Source organism: Myotis yumanensis, unplaced genomic scaffold, assembly GCF_028538775.1.
Source record: "Myotis yumanensis isolate MYYU_CA2020_CCGP unplaced genomic scaffold, mMyoYum1.0.hap1 SCAF_12, whole genome shotgun sequence".
Classification (NCBI taxonomy): Eukaryota; Metazoa; Chordata; class Mammalia; order Chiroptera; family Vespertilionidae; genus Myotis; species Myotis yumanensis.
The window spans coordinates 2,007,478-2,013,477 of NW_027223763.1; positions in this window are offsets into that span (position 1 = coordinate 2,007,478).

Below are 6,000 nucleotides of genomic sequence, written 5' to 3' on the forward strand. Positions count from 1 at the left end.
CTAATAAAGAGCCCCCCAACGAATGAATCCTGGGACGTTAGCTGCCACTTCCTGTTGGGTCTAAGCCCATCCTAATTTGCTTCAAAGGCCCCACAACTAAATCTGTCTGCCCTCAGCCCCGCCCCAACTCCAGGCCCGGGGTCCCAGGGCGGCCCCTCCGAGCTGTGCAGGGTGTTGGGCTGGGGCCAGCGGGCGGGTCTGAGAGCAGGAATCCCAGGAATGCGGCTCCCGGCTCCCCAGCCAGGCCCCACTGCTCCTGTCTGCAGAGGCCTGGGCTTAATCCCTGGGTTAGAGAGCGGTCCTGACAAGCTAGTGAGAAAGACGGGCCCCTGGACTGGCAGGTGGAAATCAGAGGCCCCCAAAACCGGGGATTTTGTTCAAAGCCTTTAGGCTTTTTTTTTGTGGGGGGCGGGGGTGCAGCAGGGGTTCCCGGGGGCATCCTTAAGGGATATAAATTCCGCTGCTAGTGCCCCACCTGTTTCCCTGTCACCTCAAACCACTGCCAGTTGTCCTGGCTAGCACCCCGCAGCTGCTCCTCCTGGGCCCCCCTCCCGTAGCCTTTCCCCGCCGAGGGCTGCACATACCGTCCCCCTAAATCCCAGACGCCCTGGTAAGACATTCCCATTTTCACAGATGAGGGACGTGGAGGCTCAGAGAGCCTCAGGGACTTGCCCCAGGCCACACAGCGAGGCGCGGACAGGGCTGGGCTTGACCCTGCGCTATGGGCCTCCGCACAGGTGAGCACACGCCATGGCCGCATATCCACGGTGACCCTGACCACAGCGGCCCTGCAGCCTGCCTCCCGCTCGCAGCTCGAAGGGGTCCCCCCCGCCCCCCCACCCACGCAGCCGGCCCCTCCCCTCCCACTGCGGCCTGTGGGCCTCGGCTTTTGGGACTTTTCTGACTTTCACGGCTATGGATTGCGGGACTGTTTCTGTGGGATAAGCTCCAGGAGTGCCCGGGCCGGCTCAGGAGGTGGGAGCGTTGCGCTGGGGGTACAGGCCAGCGTGCCAGCCTGGGGGCACCCCTCACCTGGCACTGGAGGGGAGTCCCTGTGGCTGAGGAAGGGCGCCCAGAGGCCACCACCCCAGCCCTCGCCTTTCTGGGTTCCCACGGCGGGAGAGCTCCCTAACAGAGGAGCAACTGGCCCAAAATAGAACAGCTGACGCAGCGAACCAGGGGCCAAAGTCCCAGGCGTGTGCCCGGGCGCCTGGGAGGCCAGCTGCAGGCCAGCTCCCCCCTCCCCACTCCGCTCCCCTCCCCCGCCTTCCCTCCCTCCACCCTCCCAGGTCTGTGAACCCCCTGAAGCTGCTGAGGGCCAAGTGTCTGCAGGGAATGTGGTCCAGGCTTCTCCGTGGCTGGTGGCGGCCTGGGCTGGCTGGCAGCTGTCACCTCCTGGGAGGTGGACCTTGGGGGACAGAACCGGGGGCTGAGCGGCCGCCCGCCACGTCCAGCCCCAGCCCGCAGGCCGGCACGGGCTCCCGCAGGCAGGGGCGGGAGCTGCCCACCGCGGGCCTGCTTTGGGCAGAGGGGCAGAAGGGGTGAAGGCAGATGGCTCTGGATAGTTCTAATCCCAGACATGGGTTCCCCCTCAGTCTCAGGGTCTCCTGTTCAAGCTGTCGGGGACCAAAGGGGGAGGGACTAGGAAAGCAGGAGGTCGTGTGAAACAGCCCAGCCCTGTGGTTGAGCACTGACCTGTGACCCAGGAGGTCAGGGTTCGAGGTCATGTGTCTCTCTCACATCGATGCTTCTCTCTCTCTCTCTCTCTCTCTCTCTCTCGCTCTCTCTCTCCTCCCTTTTTCTCTCCCATTCTCTCTAAAAATCAATGGAAAAATATCCTCGGTGAGGATATTTAAAATAATAACAATAATAGAAACAGTGGTTCCTAAACCCGAGAGCCTGGCCTCTGTGCCCGTGTAGCACACAGACCCCCTGAGCTGATCCCTCCTGGAGCCCTTCCCGAGGAGTTGAAAAATCTTTGCTTCTCTATGGGACCCTCCCTTCCCCTGCCAGCCCTCTCTCCACTGCATCACCAGGATTGCTTCTTCAAACGAGACTCAACTGTATTGCATAACATTTACCTGTTTGCCAGGGAAAAAACAAATGATCAAGACGAAAAACGACACTGAATCACCCACAAGCCTGGTGCCTACACTTGGCTGCCATGGCCATAAGGCCGAGCACCCGGCCCCTCCCAGCCTTGATTTTGCTCCAGGGCCCTGAGCACGGCAGGCACGCTGAGTGCGTCCTGCTGCATGCTTCCTGCTGCATGCGTTCTGCTGAGTGCGTCCTGCTGCATGCTTCCTGCTGCATGCGTCCTGCTGCATGCTTCCTGCTGCATGCGTTCTGCTGAGTGCGTCCTGCTGCATGCTTCCTGCTGCATGTGTCCTGCTGCATGCTTCCTGCTGCATGCGTCCTGCTGCATGCTTCCTGCTGCATGCTTCCTGCTGCATGTTTCATTTGTGATCCTCTGTGCTTCCCAGCCCCAGCATGGCAGCCCCGTGGCAGCTGGTGCTTCGTCTTACCCGCTGTTGTGCCTGCCGTGCCAGGAGGTAGGAGTGTAGGGCACCTCCCCCTCCGTCGCTACATCCGGAGTGAAGGAAGGGACGAATGTACGATCTTATGAATGAGAACCCACACCCCATCCCCTGCGACCATCCTGAGGCGGGTACTTGTTGTCCCCATTTCACAGATGAGTAGGTTGAGATCCTGCCGGGCTGTCACCTGTCTTCTTGCCTCTGCGGCCACATTAATGCAGCGCAGCCCACTCTTCCACTCTGTGCTTTCAAGGACTTTACTGTTACTTTTGTGCAAATGACCTACTTTGGGGGCTGGAAAACCCCTATCCCCTCACTGGGGCCCCCCACACCTTTCTAAGACAACCACTTCATAACTCTGACTTGGGCCTCTGCTTCCTCAAACACACTCCTCCGCTCCCCTACTGAAACGCAGGCTCCTGGAATGTATTTTGCAGGTAAAACGTAAAACCCTATCTGGGGTCCAAACCGTGGCTCCGGCGGGCTAGCGGTTTCACCTCACTGCGCCTCCCTCGTCCTCAGTGAAGTAGGTCTCAATCCCTTCCTCAGAGAATTGTTTGGAAACGCAGTGGAATTGTGTATGTACAGCTCCTGACACAGTGCCCGGCACCCAGCGAGTGACCAGTAAGTGACTTATAATTAGAAATCTCTGCTCCCCACCCCCAGAGTCTCTGTAGCTTAGACTTTGCTCGGTGGGGGCAGAAACTCCTTTTTTCCTCTAGTTCTGAGAGCTGATCAGTCTCCTGGGGAAGGACTCACAATAACTAAACTTTTAAGAGACTGATGTATATAACCTGTAAATACAGTAACATACCTGCTCTGGGCCTCCAGGGGCCAGCTGGATGAGGACTGCATGAGGGGTGAGGGGGCAGCTGAGGCCCCAGGCCCTGTCCTGAGCGTGGGTTTAAGGCCAAGTGCCAGCTTTAAGGCCATGGCTCTCAGGCCCCCTGCAGGGTGCTGTGGGGGGAGCGGGGCAGCTGCCTTGCTGGCTGCACTGAGGTTTGCAGATGGCGGCTGGAAGGTGGGGCAGGTGGGCAGAAGAGAACATTCATTCATTCAGCAAATATTTCCTGAGCGCCCCAAGGTGCCAGACCTGCTGGCCCTGCGCATACAGAGCCCGGCCCTCACGGATCTGCCACTCTGGAGGGGAGAAGCCAGTGAACAGGCCTTGTCAGTGAGAGCCCAAGGCAGAGCAGCGGCCTGGACCATAGGGGCCCCAGGCCCCACCTTTCCCACCAGCTTCCCCTCCCCCTCCCCCAGCAGAGGATCGTGCCCTATTTTTGTCCCCCTTGACAGATGAGGAAACTGGGTTGGGGAGATTAAGTGGCCCAACCTCATGGTGTTGAAACTCCAAGAACTTGGGAATGGAGAGACTAGTGGTTGGTGGGGACAGTCAGGGTCACCCAAGCCCCTTCCTAAGGCAGCTCTGCTTCTCAAGGGGTCCCAGGGAGGCGCCCCACACTGGGCCCAAGGAGGGGTGAGCCCTGGGCCAAGAGGCCCGAGGTAAGTGTCTTCACGTCGTTCTGACAGACGGCTCCCCAGACTTCTCCAGCCGCAGGGAGGGTCACTGCACTAAGACACCTGGGCCACACCTGAGCGGGCAAGCCGGACTGGTGGGCACGGGGAAGGGAGAGGTGGGACCTGGGTCCTCCCTTCAGAGCCAGGTCCCCGGGGATGCCCAGGTACCTGCTATGCTCCCGGGGGGAGTCCTCTGGGCAGCGGAGGCCCAAGGAGGGTCATCAGCGTCCAGGGCATTCGGTTAGCAGCCTCGACAGCCTGGCTGGTCAGGGGCGGCTCTGCAAGGTCAAGACCAGGGGAGAGGCTCTTTGTTTTGGCCTCAGGGGGAAGGGCGGTGGGGTGTTTTTAAGTGATTAAGTGGACCGTCCTGTTGGCCAGAGTGCCCGGGGCCCCGGGCGTCCAAGAGAATGAGACCCAGATGGCAGGATGGGGACGAGGCCTTGGGGGTGAAACAGAAGTGGGGGTACCAAACCAGGGCTTGGAGAGGGACGCAACCAGGACGGTGGTTCTGAGGAACCAGCCTGCAGACCCTCACCTTCCTGGACCTGTTCCCCCTGGAACCTAAAAAGGCAAAGGTCTTCCCCAGCCGGGCCTACTCCGCAGCCTCAGGGGCCGCAGGGGCGGTGGCAGGCTGGGACAGTTTGGTTTGGGCGTCTCCTGCACAGTTTCCCACATTCTGGTTCCGTGACCCAAAGCAAGTCATTTCACCTCCCAGAGCCCGGCTTCCGCCCCTGTAAGCCTGGGCAGAGGGCCTGTTAGAGGGGGTGTGGGTGCCGGCTGGCTGGGCCTGCACTACCGTCTCTGGCGCTCATCGCTCATCGTAAAGACGAATGCATTGGGGCAGAGCAGCGCTTGCGCAACCTCAGATACACCCGGTGACCCGGGGCTTGGGATGGGTCCAGCCCACGCTCGGAAAGGCCACCTCGCAGTGGGCAGGGTCAGCGAGCACTGAGGAAGATGTGTTGTTTCTGACGTTTTTATGGGTGTGTGTGTGTTTGTCTAATATACACAACGTGCAGCTACCTTAATTTATAGCTGGGTAACATGTACTTATGTATGCAGCCGAGTAATTGCCACCTAAAACAAGATCCGAAAACGTGTCCACCAGCTGATCTTTTCAAATTATGGGAAAGGGGCCCGGGTCCTTGTTTTTATCTTTGGAGTCTGGAATCTCAGGCTAGGGACCTCAGATTCCATGCCTGCCCTCAATGGGCAGGTGGGGAAACTGAGGCTGAGGGGGAGGTCTCCCGGCAGAGGCGGGAACATCTCTTACGCCTCGTCAGTTCGGGTACTTGGGCTCCCCACCCCCCAGGCGTGGTGTGCACGAAAGACGGGTGGGGTGGGTAGAGAGAGGAGGTGGGCAGATGGGGGCGGGGCCGAGCGCAGCTCCTCCCCCGCGGGGCCGCCCCTGCGCGCGCCCGCCGCCCCGCCCTCGCCTCCCGTGCGCGCCCCCGCCGGGCTAATTAGCAGCGCGGTTTGTTTACAAACAAGGGCGCTCTGCAGGTGCGCGCCGCCCCGGCTGTGCGCGGCCGGGTTCCAGGGCGACCCCAAACCCCGAGCTCGGAGACCCCGGGTGCGTTGGGCGGCGGGCAGGCGGGCGATGGCCGCGCTCCCGCCATTTCCACGCCACCCGGGGGCACCAGGAAATTCGCCCGAGGAGCTCATCCCCTGCACCGGGGGGAGGGCGGCCCGGGGTCCCCGCCCCGTCGCCGGGGTCGGAGGGTTGGGCGGGCGCCCCGCCCCAGCGCGCCCCCCGGGCCGCGTCCGCGGGGCGGGTGGCGGGCGGGGGCGCGCGGGGTGGGGCGCGGCGCCGGCGGGGCCGGGACATGTAGTCCGCGCGCCGCCGCCTCCCCTGGGCAGCCCGGGCGCGGTCCCGGCCGCGGACTACGACTCCCGCCAGGCTCCGCGGCGCAGCGCTTGAGCCCCGCTCGGCTCTGGCGCGTCT